Source organism: Eubalaena glacialis, chromosome 6, assembly GCF_028564815.1.
Source record: "Eubalaena glacialis isolate mEubGla1 chromosome 6, mEubGla1.1.hap2.+ XY, whole genome shotgun sequence".
NCBI classification, from domain to species: domain Eukaryota; kingdom Metazoa; phylum Chordata; class Mammalia; order Artiodactyla; family Balaenidae; genus Eubalaena; species Eubalaena glacialis.
This window is the reverse complement of record NC_083721.1, coordinates 8897913-8925070: the sequence shown is the minus strand read 5'-3', so window position 1 is coordinate 8925070 and position 27158 is coordinate 8897913. Positions and strand designations below refer to the sequence as shown.

Genomic DNA, 27158 nt, shown 5'->3' with positions numbered 1-27158 from the left:
TACTGTTGAATATTCAGTTTGATAAGCTGGGAGGGGTGTTTGTCCGCACTCTCCCCTCCACCTCTGCTTCCTGCTCCATCCTCAACCGTTTCCACACGCACGCACGCACGTGTGTGCTCATGCATGCCCATGGACACATGCGCACACGTGCCGGCACACACACACAGACCCACACTTTTTCTCAAAATGACTTTCGGCAGCAGCAAAGCCGAACCTTCCCAATTCCCTGTAACTAAGGTAAAAACGGAGAATAACTCTGAGCCAGAGAAGGAGCTTCCTTTCATCATGGGAAAGCAGGAGGCTGCACGTCCTTCGCCATTTTCAGTCCCAGATGCTGGTTGGTGGCTCCCCTGGGCCAAATTGTCAGGGCCACACGGGGACCACAGGGCACATTTCCAGTCCTTGAATGAGGGACCTCCTCACAGTCTCCTTTCTAAGGCCCGTGTCCTAAAACAAGGCGCTTTCATTGCTGTCTTCGGCGCCCGGAATCTCCCTCCTCAGCCAGAGGCCTCTTCCATAAAGACGTTCGCCGGAACAGAAGACCGCGTGCATGAAGCTTGCAAAGGCAGAACGGCAGGGAATGTTCTGTTTCAGAGAGTCCACGAAAATAAAGAAGGGGGGCCAATGTCAAACATAACGCGATCATTTTAATTTCCAAGTGCTCTGGGATTTTTTCATGTTGGTTTCATGGAAATTTACGTCTGTGGTGAAGACTGTTTGCTACAGGATCTTGCTGTGTTCCTTTAGCCCGGTAATAAAAACCGTCTGCCTGAAGTCCTTTTTGGAACAAGAAGGGGTATAAACAAATAATCAAATGGTCATGGAAGACCAGGGGAAGGGGGATGGCTGTTTCAGAAGGAGTGGGTGTGAATCCAGAGCAAGTGCTAAAGGCCAGTATTTGCAGGAGCTGCCGACTTCCGAAGGGATGTGTCCGGACAGTATGAAAACACACACAGTATTCAAGGATATATGGTACGTTTGGGAGGATGGGTGAGGAGGAAGAGGCACCACTCTCTTCCCAGGCCCCCATTTTGTGCTTGGGGTTTTATCACGGGAGTAAGAACGCTACTAGGAAGCACTAACCCATAAGTCCCCGCAGTGGACTGAATAGTGTCCCCCAAACTCATGTCCGCTTGGAGCCTCAGAAGGTGACCTTATTTGGAAACGGTCTTTGCAGAGGTAATTAAGTTCAGATGAGGTCATACTAGATTAGGGTGGGCCCTAAATCTAATGGCTGGTGTCCTTAAAGGGAGAGAAGAGACACACAGAAGAGAAAACCATGTGAAGACGGAGAGAGAGGTTGGGGTGATTGCACCTACACTCCAAGGAATGCTGAGGAATGCCAGGAGCCAGCAGAGGCTGGCAGAGGCAAGGAAGGATTCTCCCCTACAGCCTTCAGAGCCTTCGGGGAGGACGGCCCTGCTGACACCTTGATTTTGGACTTCTGGCCTCGAGAACTATGAGAGGATAAAGTTCTGTTGCTTTAAGCGTCCTAGTTTGTGATGATTTATTATGGCAGCCCCAGGAAACTCATGCAGCCCCCTTTCTGGCCGGGAATGGTTTAGGCTGGAAGGGATTGGGCATATTAGGACCAAGAATGTGGTCCAGTCCTTGGCCCCTAAGTTAGGAGCTGAGGTCCAGGGCAGAACTGATCTTGAAATAATAGTTGTTGAGCTAGTTTTTTGTTGTTGTTGTTTGTTTTCCTTCCACCAGAGGAGAGATGGGGACTCTTCTGGGCTCAAGGAGTAAGAAGACAGCCTCAGAGTGACCTTCAGGGTCAGCTCCACGGACAGGCAGGGTCACCCTAAAAGTCCCAGCTGAGTTGGGGGTCTGCGAGTAGAGACGGCTGCCCCTCTGACTTCCGATGAGGCAGAGCATGGAGGAGAAGTAGCCAGAAGGACTAGGCTTTGGCTTCTGATCTCCAGTAGAGGTTTTTATGTCTCCGGCAAGACAGTGTTCTTGAAGGCCAGGCATTGCAAGAGATAATTTTCAAAATTCTTTTAGCTCCTATTACCATGTACAGATCCAGGCCCAGAGATTTGATCTCTGAGGTTCTTATAATCCAGAACACTCAGGACATTGCGTGCAAGTTCCTGCCACGAGGAATAGGGTGGATGAGGATGAGAAGGGAAGCTGAGGAAGGGGAAGCCAGTGGTCACATAGCTTGCCCCATTCCCCCCAGATTGAATGTTCCAGGTGGGAGCCCAAGGAAGATGAGCTTTTCTTTTGCTCCCTGTTTAGAACCTTGGAGGAGATGACCCCCATCCCAGTACGGCGGCACGTGGGTGTTGGGGAGCCCAATGTGGTTGCAGGGAGATGGGGTGAATGCGTGGGACCAGGATTCCTGGATGCCTTCATCTCCTCTGCAGCATGGAGGGGACCCAGGGATCCTCTTATGTCTCCCGCATCAGTGCAGCATGTAACCAAGCTCTGCTGGGAGCCAGTGGCTGTGAGGGGCCCACCTTGGCCAGGGATGGAGTGGACATCCCACCAGACCTAGGGGATCTCCAAGGTGACTTGGTCACACGTGAGAGCTCCCAAGCCTAGGCCCTCAGACCCTTGCCTTTAGCAGGGACATCAGCTGGATGCCCAAAAGGCCGACCCAGCCCACATGCCTCTGAGTGGATTCCTGTCAGCACACTCACCAGGACCAGCACAGCTGCCTGGCAGAAGGGGCCGGTGCAGGGACGGGACAAGACCAGCAGACCTGTCTCCTCCCCATGGGGACCACGAGCTTCCCTGTGCACCGGCTGCCATCTTGGATATGAGGGTGGGGAGGAGAGAACCGCACTGATGAGAGCTGAAATCTACCAATAAGTATTTCCTAATGGAGCCTGTTTCCATAGAAGGTGATTGTTTCAACCAGAGGACCCAGAGATAATATTAATGACAAATTACTCCCCTCTGCTACCCGTGGGAGAGGGGCTCACGTGGAAGAGAACGAAGGAAGTTTTGTGGCTCCTGCACTCCTGAACGGTGGAAGTGAGTCTGAGTTCTCACCACCTTGGCCATGGAAGGATGAGGGTTATGGCTGAACTGTGTCCCTCCCCAAATTCCTGTGTTGAAGCCCTAACCCCCAGCAGCTCAGAACGTGACTGTATTTGGAGATCGGGTCTTTAAAGAGGTAACCAAAGTAAAATGAGATCATATGGGTGGGCCCTAATCCAATATGATTGTCGTCCTTAGACACAGGTTACAGAGAGGACACACAGAAGGAAGCCATGTGAAGACAGAGGCAGAGATTGGAGGCATGCTGCCATAAGCCAAGGGATGGAAAGATCACCGGCAATAATCAAAAGCTGGAAGAGGCAAGGAAGGACTCTCCCCTGGAGCCTTCAGAGAGAGCGTGGCCCTGCCGACCACTTAATTTGGGACTTTCAGCCTCCAGAACTGTAAGAGAATACATTTCAGTTGTTTTAACTCACCTAATTTGTCGTACTTTGTTCCTACAGTCCTAGGAAGCTAAGATACACAACTTTATAGAGATCAAGCTTTCGGAAGGATCTCGCTCCATCTAGGCAGATTTAGAAACGTTTCCCCTGAGGGCAAATTCCTCCGGATTTAGACCACGTGGTGAATTGTGGGCACAGGAGGTCACAGGGCACCTCCCCGAGCATCCCTCGCTCCCCCTTCCTGGTTTAAATCATCTGACCTGGAGCCCGAAGAGCAAATGCTTGAGTCCATTCAGGGCTCCCTCCCGTCTGATGGAGAAGGAATCCGGGGAAGAGAAAGAAGGAAGAGAGATGGCAGAGAACACAGGTTTTCTTCGCTTTCCAACAGGCAGTGGCTCCGAGTCTGTTTTCTTTTCTCTTCCCTTCAAATTGATCTTTCATCTCTCCCATAACTCTTATCTTTCAGCAAACTCAAGCAGGCCCAGCGAGAGCTGTGAAATTACCGAACTTCACAGGTTTTGCACAAATCATCTTAAAGGCCTGACCTAAGCCCAGGAAAGCCGGAACGAGGCCGAGAAATCATTCCTTATTTCACCTGTCACCTTCACTGCCCCCACGGGGGTCCCAACCACCTGGAGACACCTGCATGACCCACCCTCCAAGGGCTGAGTTACGAGCTGCGCCCCAGGTCTGCTGCCAGTAGCTTGGATGTTATTCCAGGAGAGCCATGGCTGGGGCGGCCTCGTCAAGGCTGTGGTTTGATTTCCTTTGCTGCTTTCAGGGTCGTTTCGAAGGAAATGGGTGGAAGTGATGGTACTCCGTGGTGGTGAGTCTTAGTCTTGGCCACTGGAGGTGACGGCACAGAGTGATGTTGTGGACCGGGAGGGGATGCTTTTGTGAGCCGGGAGAAGTGCGAGCAGAGAGAGAAGAAAAACAGGAAAATAACAATAACAACAACAATAATAATAATGCCTTTTCTCTGGTCCTGGAGGATTCGAAGTTGACCTTTCCTTCTCCATGGAATTTTATTTTACATCTCTTGTCTGGATTTAGCTATTAAAGACCAGTGAAACAGCTGATGGGAAAAATACTTTTGGTAGCAGCTTCGTTGAGCTAGAGAAGAGGCTTCCAGTCTCGAATTGGACACGTGCACTTATGTTCCACAGACACCTTGGGAGTATGTGCCATGACTGAGCACTGTTTTGGGGATGGAAATGTGAACATGGATAAGATGGAGAGCAAAGCCTTCCTCCGGGCCACCCGGGAAAAGACACAGGCACGGGAAGCAGCTGTAGCGTCCGGCAGCCCCCAGAGAGGTGGGATCGCCCCTTAGCAGGGTCCTTCGGCTCCATAAAGAGATGGTAAAATGAGCCTCGGTTGTGCCCTGGGACCCGGCTGGCCGCATCTGTCCGCGCAGTGTCAGCCCTGTGCAAACGTGGGCCTCGTGGGAGCTGAAATCCAACCAGGGCCCCACTGGCCAAGCCTTGTTCCCGCCCCGGGGGTCACGTCATTTTCTTCTAAGTGGCTCACTCAGCAGGGGCACTTTTTTGCAATTCAGCCACCTGGACAAAGGTGTCTTTTTTGCAATCCATCCTCCTGGATAAGGCACCTTTTTTTCCACTTTGCACAGCTTGGGGCACGTGAGTGGCCCTGATCTGACAGAAGAGTGGCCTTTGTGCAGCTGCTTTTAGGAAATTTCACCGAAGGAGGGCGAGACAGATGATCTCAAGGATGGTAAACCTTGAGAAGTGTGCGACATAACACACTGGTTTGCGGGGGTCAATGAACCCCTCAACTCATGGGAAACTAGCCTTTAGAGTTTTCGTGTGAATGGGGCCATTCTGTCTTCAGCTTTCTCCAATTTTGATTTTATAGGGGAAGTCCAGGACTATAATCTAGTGAGGAAAATGGGGGCATTGTGTTTTCTCTTTGAAACGACCCAGTGCCTGCACGGGAAGACAAGGCCTGCTCTTACCAATCACTTGGTACTCACAATAACCAGAAAAATCCTTTACGTTCTGGAGGTGGCTCAGAAACCTTGCTTAAGCACTTGGCCACTGTCTAACTGCTTTGTTTTGGTTTGGTTTTGGCCACATCGTGTGGCATGCGGGATCTTAGTTCCCCGACCAGGGATCGAACCCATGTCCCCTGCATTGGGAGAGTGGAGTCTTAACCACTGGACCACCAGGGAAGTCCCTCACTGTGATAACTGTTTAGGAAACACATGGAAGAGGGAATCAGAAGATGTGCATGGAGTGCAGAGCGGGGCAGCTGCTGTGTCTACCCCCTTCCTCCTCCAAAAACTTTGCCCCGTGTCTTCCTTGGACAATGATGGAGGGAAAGGCAGTGACTGCCAGGCTCCCTGGGGCTCCAGCCCTGTCTCAGCCGACTCTTGGCCATCACCTGGCCATCCTGCGCTCCCTAGAGACCTGTCTTCAGCTTCTTTTCTTCCTCAAGCCCCCTGTATTAGTTTCTTAGGGCTGTCTGACAACCACAGACAGGGTGGGTTACAACAACAGAAATCTATTCTCTCACCATTTAGGAGGCTGGAAGTCCAAAATCAAGGTGTGGGCAGGGTTGGTCCCTTCTTGTGGGTTCAGAGGGAGAATCTGCCCATGCACCTCTCCAGCTCCTGCTGATGGCCGGCACTCCAATCTCTACCTCTGCCATCGTCCTCTGTGTCTGTCTGTGTGTCTTTTCTCCTCTTATAAGGACGCCAGTCAGAATGGATGAAGCGTCCACTTTTCTTCAGTGTGACCTCATCTTAACTCTGCCGACCGCATCTGCAATGGCCCTATGTCCAGATAAGGTCACATTCTGAGAGTCTAGGAAGGACATGAACTTGGGGAGAGAGACACTGTTCAACCCAGGACACCCCCATCCTCCACTGACACTGAAATCCATGGAACTCAATCCCTAGAATTCCGTGGAATTCATCCATGGAAGCTCCCAGCCTCACAGCTCACTGGTCTCTGACTGTGCCTGTCCCGGCAGTTTCTCTTCTTCTCTCCAGAAGAAGCCCTTCTCTTCATATTATGCTCTAAGAAATCCATTTGACCTTTACCTATTTAACCATCTAAACTCCTGCCCCTGACTTTTCACCCTGTCTCCTTACCCCCCGACACGCATCCCCTTACTGTCGATGTGGTCGCCTGTCACCCCATGTCCTAGACCCCGCCCTTCTCTGCTCTCAGTCTGCCCAGCCCCGGTCAGGCTGCTCTCCTGCTTCTCCTCTCCGTCCCCTCCTTCCAGCAGGGGCCCATCCCCGTCCTCAAAGTGCAGCTTCTGTCCCCCGGATGGTGGAGCCAGCGCACAACAGGCCTCAGTTCGCCCTTGCTGCATTGCGTGGGATTCCTTGCGTCGTTGCCGAGCTCTCTAAGCCGCACTCACATCCCACGTTTCCAGCACCTGAGAGCCTTGACAAACCCGGAAGTTGCTCCATCCCTGACCTGCTCATGGCCTCATTGGTTCGCTGGTGTTTCCCTAACAAGCCATCTCCCCAGCTAGATTTTAGGCTTTTTGAAGACCAAGACCTGTCTTTGCTTTGGTCCTCCTGGCATCATCCAGGAGCCGAGAACACTCAATAAGTTTTCACTTAGAACTTGAACAAATGCAGCCATTTTGCTTTACGGGCCTGGGTGTCCACAGAGAATTACTTATTAGGGGTTGAGTCAGTTTGGGATGTTAACACAACACGATCAGGATTAGAATTTAATTGTTGTATAGGATGTGTTTAGAGTTTCTAACGGTGGGCCTTAGGTCTGCCTGTTTCAGAGCCTGCAGGATTGCTTGCTAAGAGGTAGGTTCCAGGGCCCCTACCCAAATCTGTTGATTCAGAATTTTAGGAGGTGGGTCCAAGAATTGTGTTTTTAGGTCAGCCCTGGCCCCTGTCCCGGTGATTCTTATGCATGGTAAAGTTGAGAATCACTGATCTAGACACGTGGACAATAAATATTGATTCTAGATGGGCTAGCAGAGCTGAAGATAAACTAGTGACTTATTACAGCTCATAGAGCCAGCTGGGGCAAAGCCAAAAATGATTCATTGCTTCCTAGGTGACCAGTCACTTCAAGGGCCACCGTTGTCTCCCGAGGTACAGTGACATTTCACAAAATCAGGGGCCCAGTAGGAGAATCTGGGGGGTCTTTGGAGTGACCCCTGGGCAGTGCTGAGCCCAGCCACAAACAGAGTGTACCTGTCTTCCCATGCTGGTTCCCCCCCTGCTACACCCCCGCCCCAGGCAGAGAATTAGAGCGTGCTGTTCAGTGCTAATGTTTATCTTGCTTTTGGAAACACCTCAGGGCAACTCAGGATAGGTTTTCAGAGTGGTGTTTGACTTGGCTTGGCTGTAAAGTTCCCCCTTTTTAGTCTGTTTATTGCAAGTTAGCACACGGCCCCAGATGCGGGAGCCTAACACTAGTTCTAACAGAAACCAGGGGGCAAATGAAATAAAACATGGGGAGGGCTGGAGGGCGCTTCCCCATGTCTGCTTCTTGGCCTGGAGCTAACCTGAGGTCAGGGTGGGCATCGGGCTTTGCAGCCTCCAGCCTGTGCTGCCCAGTGAGGCCTTGGAACTCTGGGGCACATCCAGCCACTGCCTGCCCGACACAGGATCTGAAGGGTTATTTCCCAGGAAGGAGATGTATTCCATTTTTAGCTCCTATTTTGCTTACATATTTTCTCATCTTTTAAAAAGTTCAACTGACTTTCGATAGCTGGTCCCTCTTGATGTTTACTCTCAAGTTTCAATCTGATGCCACATTACATGTGGGTAATAATCACCATCACCGTGCCAGCTATTCCGTTTACATCGTTTCATTTAATCCGCACAAAGTTCTATGCGGAGGGTATTATTAGATCCCACTTAATGATGAGAAAGCAAACTCGGAGAGATTGAGTGGCCTGAGGTGACCCAGTTATTGAATGGGGAGGGAGCAGGGATAGTAGTTCCAGGGATCACGCCTTCTCAGCAACAGGAGGGCTCGCCACTTGGTGATGACCTACCCCAGCCGGAACCTTCTTTCCTTGCCTTGAAGAAGGAACGAACAATGGTTTACTGAGGGCTGAAAGATTTCACCTAAGTCTAGCTCCTATTTGCATTAAGCGTATCAGCCCAGTTTATATCAGCAAAATGAAAATTGAAGAAAGTTATGGGTTTCTAGTGACATGTCTGCAAGGCATTAAAATACACTATTAATGGGAGTTTCTGTCCGTGTCACATTTCTTTTTCACAAAAGTGGAAAGCATGATTGAGATTCACTAGTGTGGGTGGTAGAAAGAGTTTGAAATCCAACCAGAACATAAACAGGACCCATGGGATGTGGCCACCATCCTCCGATCCAGGGAGGGTCGTGCTGGGTGGAATCTGGGACATTTGGGGCTGAGTGAAACTAAACCGGAACTTGTGGGCTTTAGGGAATGGGCCCACGAACTCCCAAATTTCCTGCTTGAAGATCCTCTTCTTACTGTTTCCCTTCCATAGCTTCTACTGCATTGACATGGACACAGCTCTCCTGTCCCAAACCCACAGGGTCACTTTGATCGTCAGAGACTTCAGCCTCTGCTAATCTCTCTTATCAGCAGCCTGGCCTTCGTTCAAGGACCCATGGTTCTCTCTACTTGAAGGGACACACGGTAGGCTCCCAGTCAGTTGCTGGCCCTGGGTGGAGGCTGCTTTTGGTGGAAAGAGGGATTGAAGTGAGAATATTTTAGGACTATGTTACTCAGGCCTTGAGAGAACACTCGAGGATAGGTAAAAAGAGTCCTATGAATAAAAAAAGCCCAGTTATTGATTGAATCCAAGGAACTCCAAAGAGGCTAAGCTATTGTTTAAACATAGATCTCAGTTCCTAGAGGCTGGATGAGGCGGGCTGGAAGGGGTTAATGGTAGTATGCAGCCTTGAGTATTCTGGAAAACACCATCTTCTGACTTTTTGCAATGAGCTAAAAGGACTAAGAAGAAACCACCATGAATAATAGTAATTGCTGTTCTATTTGCTGCCCATGGTGCGTTTCATGTTTACAGATTTTAACTCTAATATCTGCAGTAGCTGACGTTGGTGTTATTATCCTAAGCCTGTGTACTGAGAAATAAGAGATTTGACGAGTTCAGTAATTTGTACAAGATTATAAAGTTAGCAATTGGTAGGGCCCAGAAATGAACGAGGTCCTTTCTTCTCTAAGCTGTCTCCCATGAAATACTGTTCTCATCCCTGCTGTGGCCTGATGGGGTATCACATTCTACTACTGCACTAGCCAGAAGGTCAACAGCAATTATGCCATCCCTGTAGTATGCTTCAGGGTCAGTCCCGGAATTAGCAGAGCTCACTCTCAGCCAAGAAAAGAGTATTCCAAGGAAATGATATCTTAGACTTTTTTTTTCTTTAGTTGGTAGACATTCCTTGAGAGGCTTATGGTATATTAAAGATATATTACTGTGACATCTTGTAAATTTTATAGCTACTGTTTTACACTTATTCAGCATTCCTGATCTCCATGTGGTATTCACTTCAAATAATATTTTGTGAGTCAGTGTGTAAGAATCAAATGCAAGTTGTACGTTATTTAATGATACGCTAAATGATGATGTCTTTAGGAAAGAATTTTTCTTGAATACCATGGTTGTAGTGTTATCCACTATTGCTTTAAAAGTAGATTTTCTTGGCATTCATAATTATGATAGTTATAAGAAATGAGTTGTTTACTATAAAACAAAATACCAAATATTTCTCAACTATTAAAAAATCCTTATGATCTCAAAAGCATCTGACTTAAATGCAGGAAAATGTTCTCAGCTCAGGCTGCACGTTAGAATTTAAAAGCTTCGGATGCTTTTACAAGCTCCAAATGTGTCGGCCTCAATCGAGACCAATTAGATAAGATCCCTGAGAGGTGCTGTCTGGCTAGGTATAGTTTAGAAAATTCTGCAGGCAATTCTGAATGTGGCCAGTGTTGAGAACTACTGGGCCTAAGCAATAATGAATTTTTAAATACATGGCGTTAGGTCTGACTAATATCAATGCATTAATATATCATAAAGGAGAAAGATCTGCATTATGCTTTACAAGTAAGAGTTTTGAATATAATGCAATTAAAATATATGTGGTGAATATAATACATGCAATAAGTCAATAAGTTACAGATATAAAGTAGATGTTCAATAACATTACTGAGAAGATGACTGAATGAACATCCTGCGAAGTTTCATATGAAAAATCATATTTTGACAAAACTAAGATGTTATCAATTGTAAGACAGAATATCACTGAGAAAGAAAAAGTTTTAATTAAAATGTGATGTGCCATATATTAAAATCCACAACTCAACTTCAAAAATGTTCAAAATGTGAAAAAATCTGAGTCTTATAATTAATGAAATACAGTACTTAAAAATTATTGTTTTTTAATTTTTCTGCCGGCTACTCCATCTGTTATACCACTAATGTCCACTAGATGCCGCTGTGATCTGCTACTTCAGGTTCCAAAAGGAAATCGGAAAACCAATTTTGAGTATTTAAAATTGAAACAGTCTGCCCCTTTAAAGACAAAAGACTTTTAAAATCTCATATTTTGAGGGGTTGTTGTTCATAATTTCCCTTCTATTAAGATCCATCCTAAGTATCTCACAAAGTGTAAAATTATTTAAAAAGTGAACTGAGAAGTTTTAAAGGCTTGATAGAAAAAACTATCGCTTCCCTTTTATCCGTATCCTCAGATTTCACATCTCACCTTTCTGCAGCGGGTTATAGAGAAGGGACAGTAATACTGATGGGAAGGTTGATGTTTGACTTAAATCAAATTGAAAGTAAAATGTGAAGGAAAGAATATGATGTCTCCTGGTTTGTAGCCAGCAGATTAGGGGACCCTGCACACAGGAGTTACTGCTTCCCACACAGGAAAAGCTGGGGATGGGGAGGGGACCGGGGTCAGTGGGGCAGAGCCCTGGGCTTAAACCCAAATGCAACGTTAACCGTGGGGATTGACCCAGGGCCTCCATGGCTGAAAACCGGGACAACTTCCCTTACTGGATGAGAATCCCTCTCCCAGCAAAATGATAGAGGCCTTAGGGTGGAAAGGAAGCCTGCAGAAGCTTCTGGAGATATGCTTTGAGCAGTGAGACTCAAACTGTTCCCAATCTCTCCAGTGAGATGAGAACGGAAACTGGGGGTAAACATTTCAAAACACTTTTACAGCAAAATGTCAATAAAGTAATGTTATGTCTGTTAAATGTAAGAAAAAGAAATTGGGCTTGTGTTTTGTATGTCTGTTTTTTTTATTTCATTTTTCTAGTAATTCAACTTTTCTAATATTTTGCAAAAGTATCGGTCCCTAACAGCTTGGAAATTTAAAATAAAAAGAGTAAACCTTCACCTCAGATAGCTTGAGAAGCACTGCAGAAGCCCACCCTGAGCTGCCAAAGGAGGGGACCCCAGAACTATGACCCTACCAACCCCCTTAATAATTTTCTAGTGGACAATACAGGCAGAAAAGGGCCGAAGAACAGGAGCACTTGGATTGTGAAGGATAGGATGACTAGAGAGGTAAAAAGAAATCCTAAAACAGCACACCTCGGGGAGCCCCAGCCTCTGAACCCACAGTTGGCAGCTCACCCCAGAATCCCCCCAGCTCTACAAAGGCTCAGAAACCCTGCATCATCACCCCTGAGCTGGTCCCTTTGCCCAATGCACACACACAGCAAATTGACCTTCGGACAAGAGGAACTCAGGGGCTGCAGTGAAAAGAAAATACAAAACCAGTCAGAATTGCCCATACCTTATATATTTAGCTTCAGAAGAGAAACGCAGAGAGAAGTCCATAGTTAAATTCTTTCCTGGTTTAATCCGGCCCAAATCAGCGGGCTTTGATGGAAGGGAGGCTTAATGCACCGTCCATGTCCATTTATGGATAATTGAGCTGGCCATTTTGCTTCTCTAAAAACTGCCCTGTTGCATTATCATACCGTCGGTGTCTTTTTTGGAAAGCAATTTGGTAATAATTTTCGAGGCGTAAATTGTGACTACTCTTTAACCCAGCTGTAGAAATTCATCCTACAGTGATACTCTTAAAGCATGCAAAGACACACAATACAATATCCAATACTCATTGACTCTTTGTGGGAGGAAAAAAACACAACTAGATAAAAGCTAAATGTCCTTGATAAGAGACTAGCTAACGGATAGCATCCATAAACTGGACTAGGATACCCCGTTGAAAGAGTAAATGCTTCTCAAGGTTCTAATGTGCAAGGAGTTCCAAGATAGAATTTTAAGTAAAGGAAGCAAGTTGCAATCCAGTGGGTACAGTATGATCCTATTTGTGTAAAAAAGCAACACATGCACTTTGATCATGCAGAGAATTCTTCCGAGGCTGTATCTGTCCACAGGGGTCACCTCTGGGAAATGGAGCTAAGGGTTGAGACTAGGGAGAAGCACTTTCATTTCTAATATCACGCTCTTTTATGTGGTTTTGTTTTTTCAAGTAAAAATAAGTATTCATTTAATATGGAACAAAGTGTCTATTGCAGAATATCAAGAGCTACAAGAAACGGCAACAAACATCAGTCAGCCAAAGATATATCCTGAAGCGAGGGGTTGCATAAAACAGTCATGCCCTAAAGGTCAGGAGAAATTGGCTGACATCGACAAAGAAGAAACCACAACTCCTAGATTGTTCTCACCCATGACTGGTGAGTATTTTTAGTGACAGGCAGTATCAGCCTGAGGGGCTGCATAAAACCCAGCGGAGCTCGTGGCAGGGGACCCAAGGCTCGCAGGCATCACGGCCACCACCAGGTGACAAAACCCAGAGACAACTGCTCGAGGATTTAATTACTATGTGGAAATGGAAAGGGATTGGGGTTGGTTAACTAAATAAAAATCGGGTTGCCTGGCCCGCTTCACAAATAGAGGGAGTGTCTCGGCTACCAGCAATGCTGTTACCATTTGCAAATGGGACACGCACACTTCTTGTGTGCACACTTTCTACCTTGCACAGTGCCGATTCATTCTGATAACACTGGTCTCAGAAATACTTACCTTAAAAGTTACATGTGATTACTACACACCCACACCCCCCCACCACCACGCTCTGTACTCGCAGGATGAGAGCTGGGAGGGAGGCTCCCAGCCCGCCTTGGGGCCCTCAGCCCTGCGCTCCTGGCTAACGAGTATTGTCAGTGCTCTCCCGAGGTGACTGTGTTCTGCAAAACACTGCTTACTCTGCTTTGGGCTTGCTTTCTGCCACTTATTTCATGTTCCAGGTAACAGTTTTGACCCATAGTTCCAAGGAAAAGGTGTTCGGGTGATTTTTCTGGACTTGCCTCAAAGGACGAAGGAAGACTATTATGCTGGATGTCAGAAAGCCAGTTTCCAGGCAGCTCAAGTTGCCTTCATGGAAATGGTGGAGGAAGCAGAGGGTGAAGGTCAGGGAGCTCCTGGGGACAGATGAAGTCCTCTGCAATTGTAATGAGCACCCCAAGCTGCCCTGTGCGCCTGGGAGAGATGACCAAGGGCATGTGAAGGGGTCGTCAAGGCAGAAGCCAGGATTAACCTTCTAAAGACCCCGAGAGCAATCCTTCCTAACTTCTGTGCACCTTCTATGTCATGGCCAGTCCGACATACACTGGGGGGTCCCGGGTTGCCAGGAGTGGTGCGCAGGGGGTGGGCAGGCACAGAGCCCCCGCTACAGACACACCAGAGCACTCAGGCCTCCCAGTGCACTTGGAAAGAAACCACGTTTCCTTTTAGCCCTGGGGGGGGGGGGTGCGGGGGGGGGGGGGGGGGAGGGGCGGGCAACCCAACAGTTGCAGCATCACTGAAAACAGTAGCAAGACAGAGAGACAATAGTCTTTTCCAGATCTGCCTTGAGGGAAAATAGCTGAGGAAAGGGAAGGAATACTTGAATAGGACCTGGAATGAGGGGTTCTGAGGGGCTTGTGCGGGACAGTGTCTTCTGAGACAGGTGGGTACCCTTAACTGTGGGGCTTCTGTTTTGCAGAGGGGGTGGGCTGCAAATTTGGGGCCAGAAACGAATTCCCTGGAGGTGGGGGACAGTCTGAGACTCCCTCCTGAGAACGCTTTCTCCTGTTGGGCCCTTCCTTATTTTATTTAGAGGACTCAGCCTTTCCTCCAAGTAAATATTGAACAAATATTTTAAAACCACCCATTTAAACAGTGGCAAATTGTTATCCTGTCTCCAGCTGGCCCCGGGCACGGCTGCTACGCTTCCTGCCTTACGCCCTGAGCTCCTGCCCTGTGCCTGAAGGCACTTCCGGTGTCGGCCATCTTGGCTCAGACCGGAAGTCCACGGCGAGAGAGGCCTGCGGCCCTACTTTCTGCTACATTCGGAGAAAGGTAGATGTTTGGGTGGGGTGTTTCCCACTTGGAAGCAGGAGTTGGAATGGGGTGGATTTATTTAGACCCAGAGAAAGGGAGCCGTGCTGAGTTGCCTGAGGTCCGTGGAGGGCCTCCCATGAAGAAGACAGTATGGTCAGGGCCGAGTCGCTGTGGAGGGGAGGCCTGCCCTACCATGCAGAACTTTTCTCCATGTAACAGCCTCCGAGGTCCAGAGTGTCTTCTCTTGAGGAAAGCAGTAGTCACTCCCTCAGAGGCACTGGTTTTAGCTTAACACCTTAGAAACCAAACATCTGTTTACGATCACCTACACAACCTGTCTATCCCCAAAGAACGTACAGACTCAGGGCCCTACTGTAGACATACTGCATCTGGGTCTCACGAGAGATGTCCGGCCTTTGCTAGAAGGAATGGTCTGAACAATCACAGCCCAGTTGTATCCAGGGCTCAATTGGATTCTTGGCCTCCTCATCCCCAAACGTGGTGAGCACAGCTCCAGGCTCAGGCCCAGCAAGCACTGAGCTTCCCAGGACATTCTCCTACCAGCCAGACTGGAAATACCGGAAAAGCAAAGGTAGCTGCCCTCAGAGGCAGTGCTGGTATTTTCTTTCCTTTTGGCCAGTTTGGTTTTAACTAGAAACTGGAATAATAATTATAATGATACATGTTTACAGGTTTTAACTAATTAATCCCTTGGAGTCCTCTTTTGGTGGGGAAAGCATTCTACGCACCTCATACATCAGGAAAACAGGGCCATATGATTTGGCTGGGCTGGGTGGTCACTGGTGTCAATACAAGAGCGGAGGCCTGGACTTCAGCAGTTCTTGACTTCTTGGCCTGTGTCCAGATTGCTGGGCCTCGCAGCCCCTAGAAAGGCAACACATGAGAAATTGAAGCAGACCAGACCATAAACTAACAGGGGCAGTTGGCTCTAGTTAGGAGGGCGGGCCCTGTGGCCTTGCCTGTGTCTGTTTCTCTTGGAGAGACGGGCTTGGAGAGGAGGAAAACCCATTTCTCCAGGACTGTTTTGCCCACCTTTAATTACCAGTTAAAACAAAACCGTCTGTAGAGGAAACGCCCCTTGAAAGAAAACCCAAGTTGCTGTGAAGGTTTCATCTTTCCCTTTTGAATCCCAAGGTCTGCAGTCATGTAATCCAATGTCGGCCTGAAAAAAATATTTGTCTACAGAAACACCCACACGGGGTGTTGGGGACCCCAGTGCCCGGGCATGGGGGTGGAGCCTGCATGGGAACCCTCAGCCAAATCCCTCCAGTTGGGCTCTGACCTGCTGATTATGAACCCTCTTAACCCCTTTTAACAAGAGGTATCTAGGTTTTCTCCTGATTCTGTCTTCTCTATCTGCCAGCAACATTTTTCTCAACAAATTAGGGTGAGGTAGGAGGTGTGGGTGAAGAGAAAAAGGTAATCAAGGTCTTCGATGGCCATGGCTATTTCAAGGAAAGGGTGGTGGTAGGAACACAGAGGGAGGTGGGCTGGGAACCTTTCAACCTCAACAGCCGAAGACCCATCTAGAAGCACCCAAGCTGGCAAAGAAATCCAGGCTGTGTCCCCAGAGAAAATTGCTTGTTTAAAAAATAAGTGAGGGGCTTCCCTGGTGGCACAGCGGTTGAGAATCTGCCTGCCAATGCAGGGGACACGGGTTCGAGCCCTGGTCTGGGAGGATCCCACATGCCGCGGAGCAACTGGGCCCGTGAGCCACAACTACTGAGCCTGCGCGTCTGGAGCCTGTGCTCCGCAACAAGAGAGGCCGCGATAGTGAGAGGCCCGCGCACCGCGATGAAGAGTGGCCCCCGCTCGCCGCAACTGGAGAAAGCCCTCGCACAGAAACGAAGACCCAACACAGCCATAAATAAAATAAATAAATAATTTTTAAAAAAAAATAATAAGTGAACAGGCATGGTCAAGCATGATCCTCTCAGAGTGTATCAAGACAGATAACCAGCCCTGTTTGGAAGCCTTACTAACTCAGTGGATTCTCCCTCCAAACCCATAATAGGCATTTATTTACTCTCGATCTCATATGGCCTTGTATCATTGTCCAATTTTTCATATGTGGATGCCCTCTTTCCCCAATTCAATTGTAGACTTCTTAGCGGTTGGGACCAGAGTTTTCATAATCAATAGTAATTAAAATGATGGATCCAGAAGTTTCCCCTTGTGTGTTATCAGCTGAGGGGCATAAACTAATTTCAGTCTCATTCCTAGTGCTTGATTTCCTTTCATCGTTCCAGGTTTCCTGTTAAGGTCCAAATTTTGAGAGTGCTCTCCAGTGCAAGAGCACATCTGGGAGACATGTGTTTCTTTTCTTTGCTCCTTCACAATGGTAATTTTTTCGGCTACTACAGGAAGCTCAGCAGATTCAGAAGTACAAGGAGCCCCACCAAAGCCCAAGATGATATTCACGGATGCTATCAGCAGGTCTGCATGCCAACATCTGCTTCGAGAGTGATTGCTCGGAGAAGTTCATCCAGTCCTGAATTTGGTTGATCTGTTTTGAGGTGATAGCCTCATATTGAAGTAATTTCTCCCCACCAAAGGGTCTAGAATAGGTTCAGTTGTAACCAATTTTATGTAGTTGTGACTGCCTCGAGAAACCTGGAAAAGGTTATTAAGAGTGTGTGTCTAGGCATATGGATAACTGTTCCAGCTCAACCGTCTGTGAACACCTTTAGCAGCCCTTGAAATGGTTCTCCAGGAAGTGCAGGCTGTTAATAACTCTGCCCTGATGCTCCTATGTGAGCCGAACAGCGTATAACTTTGCAAGTAGCCCAAGTGCTCTGAATTGACAACCTGCCAGGGAGACTGCAATGAACCCAGAAAACATTGCCAAAGGAAAGGGGAAAATTATCAACTCTCCCTGGTCAGTAGATTGACTGGTCACTGTCGATGGACAAAAGAGTGACAAACTGATAGATTATGGAGGTGTGTCCCTTCTACTGGCTCAGAAAAGGGCTCCACCTCGAGCAGTCAGAAGTGCTAAGACAACTCTTACGTGGCAAGAGAGAGAATCTTTCCATCAGTAACTATTAACTGACTTTCACTTTGTAGGAAAATATCGTGTTAAGTGCTTGGAGGTAGAAAGAAAAATACGCCCTCAGGATGTTTATAATCTAGCTGGGGGATAAGACACAATATTGAAAAGCTATTAATACGTCTTTTGCTACCTGAAAATTATTGACCAGAGACGTTTAAATATTCATTTACATAACAAATCGCCGGCCACAGGCATTAGTTGCTGCAAAAAATCCCCCGATCAGTAATGAGTTAAAATGCAAAGCAACGGAATATCCACCTATGGGATAATATTCTGCCACTGAAGTGAATGAAGTAAATCTGTAAGTACTGAGAGCTAAGTGGAAAAAGGCTGGTAGCTGAACAAAATACCATCTATGTAAAAAATAAAGCAAAGTGTCTATGTGTGTATGAACATACACATATATGCACATGCGTAAAGGGGACAGGAAGAGGACACGCCAAGATAGAGACAGTTTCCTCCTGAGGAGGAAAGTGAGGTTGGGGAAGGATGTAAAGGACACTTTTCATATTTTTACTCAACATACTTCTGTATTGAATAAATTATTTAGGACAAGAAAATATCTATATATTTCTTACATAAAAGAAGGGAAAGAGTGAAAAATATAACAAAGCAAGTACACGATAGATACGTGACTACACCAAAGGTAATCATGTGGTCCCATCCCTCTGCAGTGATTCCTTGAGCTTAATCACGTGATATAATTATGGCCAATGGGATTTAAGGGGATATCCAGGGGGCTGCGGGGTAAAGCTTTCTTGCTCTTAAAAGGAGGAATGAAGAAGAGAAAGCACATCTTCTCCCTTCTGCTGGATATCACAGTGTCTGGATGTGGTGCCTAGCAGTGCAGCAGCCATTTTGTTCCTTGGGGAGCTACCCTGGGGACCAAGCCAAACTTTGAGAATGCTGCTCGAAAGATGGAAAAACCTGAGACTTTGAAGACCTTATGGAGCCACTGAATCAACCTACCCCAGAGCTGCTCTACCTTGGGACTGCTGCTCAGTGAGAGGGCACATTGTTCTTTCTGTTGAGGTGGGATTATCTGTTACTTGCAGCCCAATGCATCCTAACTGACACAGCAGTCAGCAGGAGCCCCATCTGATTATGAGGTCTCAAGCTCCTTGGGCACATCTAGGGCGATCTTTGGGTCCTAGGACCATGCCTCCTGGGCACCGGAATATACTCCAGAATGGAGAAGAGGTCATGAGCCTTGTGGCTGGAAGGAGAGAGGGAGCTTTGGGGAGGCAGGGAACCCATCCTGTGGCAGGGGCACTCATTCCCCTGGCATCTCGGGGGGAGAGCTGGGCGGCAGGTGTGGGGTAGGAGGTTATCAGACAAGTGGCTCCTCAGTCTGGACCTTGGGCATTTGGTACGAGCCCCTAACAGAGGCAGGAGCTGCACTTGGGAGGTCAAAAGAGCCATCACAACCTCAGGCTATTTGGAGGGAACATTTTCTTCCCCTGGAGTAGGAAGCCCCAGCTTCTACACCTTAGCAGCCTCCTGAGGGCTAGAACCCGCGTGCGGTGGGGCAGCACTGCCCAGAGCAGAGCCGCAGCCTTGCAGAGCTGAGTGTGGGCTGCAGGGCCCGCGACCCGCAGAGCCCCATCCGGGCGGCAGTGGAGTCGCAGCAGTTTGGAGGTGGCTCCACACCACCTTGCAGTGGGGAAGAGGCGAGAAAGCCCGGGAGACGGCCGCCCGCAGTGGCCCCAGCATCCACCACGAACTTCCCCAGAAGTGGTGACGGTTTTGATTGGTTCGTAGCGGAGTCCACCTGAATTAAACTCCACGGACCCCAAACTGCTATTGATGTAAAATGTTCTAAACTGGAGTCTAGAGTTTAAACGCTGCATTGTTGGTGCTGAGTCCGTGAAGGCAGAACAGGGAAATGAAGTCTGACTTACCGTGGTTGCCTGGGGGAGCGAGGGGGAGAGCGAGAGACAGAGACAGACAGACAGAGAGAGACAGAGACAGAGACAGATAAAGAGAGACAGAGACTGACAGAAACAGAGACAGAGACAAAGAGAGAGACCCGGGGAGAGAGAGGGAGAAGGACCGAGTGATTTCTCATGTAACCTGATCCTAAAGAGGTGGGTGGCTGGTCTCCACGTGGGCTCTGAACACCAGCCCTCGCATGGAGATATCTGTTTCCTTTCCCAGTCTCACCTCCAGCTTGAAATCAATCATCCCAGTCACTTCTTAGAGTGAAGTCAAGGAAGGCTTACTCTTAAATCACAAACTCTGAGAGGGGGTTAAAAAAAAAAAAAAAACCAGCACCAGGTTTTGAACTAATCTGTGGAACTTAAAGTGACATGAAAGTGCTTCAGGGGCTGCAAACACACAACTCAAATCTTATTTAAAAACTTTCCTGATTCACATGGGAAACAAGACAAAATCAAAAAACAGGAAACAAGTGTTGGTCGGGATGTGGAGAAATTGGAACCCTTGGACATTGCTGGTGGGAATATAAAATGGTACAGCTTCTGTGGAGAACAGTATGAAGATTCCTCAAAAAAATTAAACATAAGATTTAGCAATTTAGATATATATCGCAAAGAATTGAAAGCAAGGACTCAAACAGATACAAACAACCATGTTCATAGCAGCATTATTCACAAAAGCCAAAAGGTGAAAACAACCCAAGCGTCCATTGATAGATGAATGGATAAACAAAATGTGTTCTATCCATACAATGGAATATTATTCAGGCTTAAAAAGGAATAAAGCTCTGATACATACAACAACATGGATGAACCTTGAAAACATTATGCTAAGTGAAGTAAGCCAGTCACAAAATGACAAATACTGTATGATTCCATGTGTATGATGTAGCTAGAATTGTTGAATTCATAGAGACAGAAAGTAGGGTAGTGGTTGCCAGGGGCTGGGGGAGGGAGGAATAGGTTAGTTTCATGGCTACAAAGTTTCTGTTTGGGATGATGAAAAGTCTGGACAATGGACAGTGGTGATGGTTACACAATATGAACGTACTTAATGTCACTGAATTCCACACTTAAAAATGACTGAAATGATAAGTTTTATGTTACATATATTTTACCACAATTTAAAAAATATTAACAAAATTCTAATTACCAAAAAACTGTAATAAAAACATCATAAACTTTCAGATACTCAAATACACATGAACTGTTCAGACATGGGAGACCACCTGTGTGTTAAATTGGGCTTCCTTTTGCTTTCTCTTTGTGCCCTCCTGGGAATCAAGCTTCTTCCAGCATTTCTCTGAGGGATCTGCATTTATTGCTAATGTGCCAGGGGCCCGAAGTTTCTATCTCCTGCATTGATCTTTTAAAAATTCAGACTTGCCTTTATCCAGTTACGTAAAATTGTGGGAGCAGAGCTATAACCTTCTCACAGCCATAGGAGCCCGTTGTGTAAAAACACCTTGTGACATGCCCAACCACGAGATTGCATTTGTCATTTATTCAAGGTTTTTGATGCTTCTTGTCTGACTTCTATATTTATGAGTAAGAATATAAACCACCATTAGATATCGTCGGTGGCTCTGCTTTGGAAAAGAAACTTCCCTCTCTCTCCTTTTTCAATCATCTGGACAGTTTAATCAAAGAGCATCTTGACACAGCCATCTGGAGCTTCCCCTTGATTTTTTTAAAAATTTATTTATTTTTGGTTGTGTTGGGTCTTCGTTGCTGCGTGGGCTTTCTCTAGTTGTGGTGAGCGGGGGCTACTCTTCGTTGCGGTGCACGGGCTTCTCACTGTGGTGGCTTCTCTTGTTGCGGAGCATGGGCTCTAGGTGTGCGGGCTTCAGTAACTGTGGCACGCGGGCTCAGGAGTTGTGGCTCGCGGGCTCTAGAGCGCAGGCTCAGCAGTTGTGGTGAACGGGCTTAGTTGCTCCGCGGCATGTGGGATCTTCCCGGACCAGGGCTCGAACCCGTGTCCCCTGCACTGACAGGCGGATTCTTAACCACTGCACCACCAGGAAAGTTCTCCCCTTGATTTTTGTATCCATCAAAATATACAAATGTTACCCATTTGAACTCATAAAGTAAAATTTTACTGATAAAATACTACATTTGTTTCAAACATTGGGGTTTCTCTAAGATTCAAATTCCAAGTTTCTGCTGATAAAAATAAAGTTTGAAAAGCACTGTATTTGATCAATTCCCATTTCATTCAATTCAATGAACATTTATTGAAGCCTTCATTCAATTATTAGCTGAACACACAATGAGTTCATGGGGGATAAAAGTAAAAGTTAAATTCAGATTGCCTGCAAGCTAAGAATGGTTCTCACATTTTAAATGGTTGGGGAAAAGTCAAGAATAATATTTCATGGCACATGAAAAATTATATTCCAATTTCAGTGTCTGTAAATAAAGTTTTTTCGGAACACAGCCACATTCATTCATTTATATATTTTGTCCGTGGCTGGTTTTGCCGTACCCGTGCAGAGTTGAGTAGTTCTGATGAAGACCATGTGGTCCCAAAGCCTAAAATATTTGCTATCTGGCCCTTCACAGAAAAAGTTTGGATTAGACAACGGCCGTATCCATGTGAAGTCTGAACATCAAGAGCTGAGAAACCTACCATTCATCTTGATGTTGCTAACATTTCTGCAGTGTTACCACTTAGTCCATCTCAATCAGTGGTCCTCCGGCCTGGGCAGGAGATGCCCTGAGGGGACGTTCAGAAACGTGCGGGCACAACTTTTATTGTTACAATGATGGGGACATGATGGGTGTTGAGTGGACAGGGACTAAAGATGTTAAACATCCCACGATGGATGGGACTTCCCTGCACAGTGGAGAATTGTTCTGCCTCAAACATCAATGGCACATCCACTGAGAAACAGTACCCAGACAATTACTGTGATGATTAATTTTATGTATTGACTTGATTGGGCCATGGAGCCCAGATATTTGGTCAAATGTTATTCTGGATGTGTCTGTGCAGGTGTGTGTTGGATGAGATTAACATTTAAATCAGTGGACTTTGAGTAAAGCAGATTGCTCTGCATCGTGGAGGTGGGCCTCACCCAATCAGTTGAAGGCCTTAATAGTACAAAGACTGACCTCCCTGAGCAAGATGGACTTTTGCCAGCAGACCGCCTTTGGACTTGAACTGCAGCTCCTCCCTGAGCCTCCAGCCTGATGGCCTATCTTGTAGATTTGGGACTTGCCAAGCCTCTGCAGTCATGTGAGCCAATCAGTTCCTTAAAATAAATATCTGTCTGTGTGTGTGTGTGTGTGTGTGTGTGCGCACGTGCATGTGTGTGTGTATACACACACATCCTGTGGGTTCTGTTTCTGACTAATACAGTTACCCCAATTTTTCCGTTTCTGGTCTGAAAGTGGTTTTCAGTCTACCTAGTCCTGTGCTTTGCAAATTTCACCTCTTTTTCAAAATTCAAAATTTCAAAAATTTCAAAAAATGATATGACTTTGCAAATTTCATCTTATCAAATGATTAAAAAAATCTCTTGTACTCTTGCTCCCAGGACTTTAATTCAACAATGAAGGGTTTGGGCTTCCCTGCTGGTGCAGTGGTTGAGAATCTGCCTGCCAATGCAGGGGACACGGGTTCGAGCCCTGGTCTGGGAAGATCCCACATGCCGCGGAGCAACTGGGCCCGTGAGCCATAACTACTGAGCCTGCGCGTCTGGAGCCTGTGCTCCGCAACAAGAGAGGTCGCGAGAGTGAGAGGCCTGCGCACCGCGATGAAGAGTGGCCCCCGCTTGCCGCAACTATAGAAAGCCCTCGCACAGAAACGAAGACCCAACACAGCCAAAAATAAAAAATAAATAAATAAACAAATCCTTAAAAATAAAAGGTAAAAATAAAGTCCTTGAAACAATTAAAAAAAAAAAAACAATGAAGGGTTTAATTGAGAACCAGTGTCACATTTGGTAGATGCATTTAGGGAGTAAGGCAAAGATAAAATATAGTCTCTGTCCACATTTAACCAAAATTTGGGGAAGATTGACAGGTACACAGTTAATACCAGACCAGCACCGAGAAGCCTCTTTACAGGGGTACAAATTGGGGCTTGAGGAAGTGCTTCTCGTAGGAAAAGATCATAACTCCAACCAATGCAACTTTGACATTGACAAAACCGATTTTTATTTTTTATTTTCCTTTTCCCTTCTGGGCTATTTCTCTCCCAGTCATTATAAGGAAAAGCCATGAGCTTCTCTGGTTTCCCACCAAGTCCAGTAAGAGACAAGCCCTGGGTCCAAATTCTGATCTCTGAACTCTACCAGCTTTATACCATGAGGATCGCTCCCCAATTCAGCTGCTGGAAAGGAAGATACTAACCACACTGGTTACACATCCCATTTTTACCCGGGTGTGGCAGCTTCTCCCTTACTTCCAACTACTCGGTTCAGTACTTATACCAGAGTTCACCGGGTACAGGGTCATAGGAGGAGGTGATTCAGCTGTAAGAACCACAGACATCAGAGATGGTATTGCAGTCTCCTAGGGCTGCCGTCACCAATGACCACAAACTGGGGGGCTTAAAACAACCGTTTACAGTAAATCTCCTACATACGAATGAGTTCCATTCCGAGAGCACGTTTGTAAGTCCAATTTGTTCGTAAGTCCAACAAAGTTTGCCTAGGTACCCAACTAACACAATAGGCTATGTAGTACTGTACTGTAATAGGTTTATAATATTTTCCACACAAATAATACATAAAAAATAAAACATTTTTAACCTTACAGTACAGTACCTTGAAAAGTACAGTAGTACAGTACAACAGCTGGCATCCAGGGGCTGGCATCGAGTGAACAGGCAAGAAGAGTTACTGACTGGAGGAGGGAGAGGAGGTGGGAGATGGTAGGGCGGAAGGGTCGTCATCAATAGGAGACGGAGGGCAAGCTGCAATTTCACTCACGCCTGATGTTGATGGAACGCGTGTTCGCATCTTTGAAAGTTTGCAACTTGAAGGTTGGTTCGTATGTAGGGGACTTACTGTATTTGCTCACAGTTCTGGAGGCTGGAAGTCTGCAATCAAGGTGGCAGCATGGCCACACTCCTCTAAAGGCTCTAGGGGAGGATTCTTCCTCGCCTCCTCCAGCTTCTGGTGGTCGCCCGTCATCCTTGGCACGCCTTGGCTGGTAGACACATCACTCCAATATCCGCTTCCGTCTTCACGAGGCCGTCTTCCCTCCGTGTGTCTGTGAGTCCAAATTTCCCTCTTCTTTTAAGGACACCAGTCAATGGATTAGGACCCACACGACTCCAGCATGACCTCATCTTAATTATATCTGCAAAGACCCTGTTACCAAACAAGGTCGCAATCGCAGGTTGTGATTGGGGAGACACCAGTCAACTCACGAGAGCTGCAGACTCCACACATCCTAACAACCCACCAGAAGCCACGATGACCCCAAGTAAAACATCTCTTTCCAAGGCCTGTTCAGCCCACATGGTGCCATCACAGGAGCCTCTGGTGGCACTCGGGCAGGGAATGGAAAACAAGTTGTGCATTTTTCTTAGACGTTTGGCAGGAGGGAGCTGGTATGTCTCTTACAACACTACCCTCTTCTCCGTTCTCCCCGTGGATGAGGCTTTGCAGAGCGACTCTCGCGGGATCGTGGAAGGCCAGACGCTGTGGTCTGAGCAGCGGCTCACTTCAGTTTTCGAGCTGCGCAGAGCGGAAGGCCCAGCGTGGCAGTGGCCAGACTTGGGGGAAGGCCAGACTTTCTTGAAAAGCTGCCATTTCAGAAGGGAAGAGAAAAGCCCACCTTTTGGGGGGATAGGCGCTGAGTAGCAAAGATTTAAAAACTTGGCTATGACCACAAAATGTCTGAAAGCAGAGGCTGTTTTGTAAAGATCAGCTTCTTCTTAAACCACCAGGCCATGCAACAGGCTCTTGGCAGCATCTGAGCTCCGCCGTGGAAGTGGCTGGCGGCTGGCTCTGGGAGCTGCAGGGGGGATCACATGGCCCCTTCTGGTACCCGCTTGGAGAAAAGAACAAAGGTAGTGGGTGGGTGGGAACCTTTTCTAAAGGTGGTTTCCCTCCTTTGCCAGCTCACTGATACACAGGCGAGGAGAGCTCGGTGGCCTGCCGAGTATCTATTTAGGACAGACATACCATACTGTAACAAGAGCCACACAAACCTCTACTTCTGAATGTTCTCATGGCCAAGACACAGATTTTCACAACATTCCAAGAAAATCCTGAAATCGAGTCCTGTAAATGGGTTGGATTTTTTTTGGCCAAGGAAATAATCTTCCACACATCAGAGGTGCATCTGTGCGGGCAGATGTCTTGGGAGTAACGCAGTGAGGCCCAAAGCTGGTGGTCACTGCTGGGGGTGGGAGTCGGGGGCTGGAATGCTGACTGGAGAGAACGATTCAGCCCTGATGCCGAGACAGTGCTGGGCTGGGGCCCCAGGCTGGCTGATGGGGGAGAAGCAGGGTAAGGACTGAGGAATGCATCTGTCATCCCAGTTCCCCGTCCCTTACTTCTCAAGGGAACCGGCAGCATTGTCGTGATTTCCCAACTAAAAAATCATGTTGGAGAATATTTAGTGTTTTATTAAAGCTCTTAGGCTTTAGAATGTTCTATCAATGGTGAAATGTCAGCTAAAAAATCCCTATCAAGTTATTATAGGAAATTTATTCGTGCCTTAAACTTTAAAAATAAAGGCCTGCACCTCCCAGCAAAATCTCTGCATTCCTCCTGTGGATAAATTATCTTAGAGTCCCAAACTAAGATAATGGCGGGCTCACTGGCACCTACGCTTATTAGAAAATTCATCTTCTTTTCACGTCCAATATAATCAAGCCAGCCACACCCCACACTCAGCCAGCCTGGCCTTTCTTTCCCAATTCCAGACCCCACTCTATACGAGAACATGTGTAATTACCCTGGTGGGCTCAGAGCCCGTCTTGAAATAAAGCGCATCAGGACCACAGGGGAGTGACTCAAACCTGAACTGTGCATCCTGGCTTGGCACACGTGCGTCCTCCTTGTCCTCACTTATTAACTCTGGGAGACACTGAGAGCTCCCCAGGATGGGGTGAGGGCTTTGCAAACATTCCTGCCCCAAGGCCAGCAAAGGCAAAGGCGGGAGAAGCCGGGCCCCGTACTCCCCCCTCCCCAACCCAGCCCCTTTGGAGACAGAAATGCAGCCCTGACCATTCCGGCTGCCCTGGATTTCACCAACTCCATGCGATGGCATCTGGAGGACGCTGTGATATATGGTCCCTTCCAGAGAACAGGAGACAGATGCGCGGGGGAAGGTAACCCGAGAACAGTGCAAGAAGATGCCCTGTCCCCCGGAGTTCCACACATAAATTACAAACCACAACTTCCAATTTGAAGGGAAGTATTGTCATTTCTCTCTTTTGCAAACTTCTGGACTCAAGGTAA

At 47.2% G+C, this 27158-nt stretch overlaps 1 protein-coding gene across 2 annotated transcripts in view; it reads right to left on the bottom strand.

Moving 5' to 3' along the window:
• Positions 1–27158, bottom strand: part of CLDN14 (claudin 14) — a 68942-nt gene that overhangs the window by 25708 nt on the left and 16076 nt on the right. For both annotated transcript variants that reach the window (XM_061192868.1, XM_061192867.1), the window contains exon 2: positions 15474–15609. The gene's annotated coding sequence lies outside the window, so the exon portion shown is untranslated. The remainder of the gene's footprint in view (positions 1–15473; positions 15610–27158) is intronic.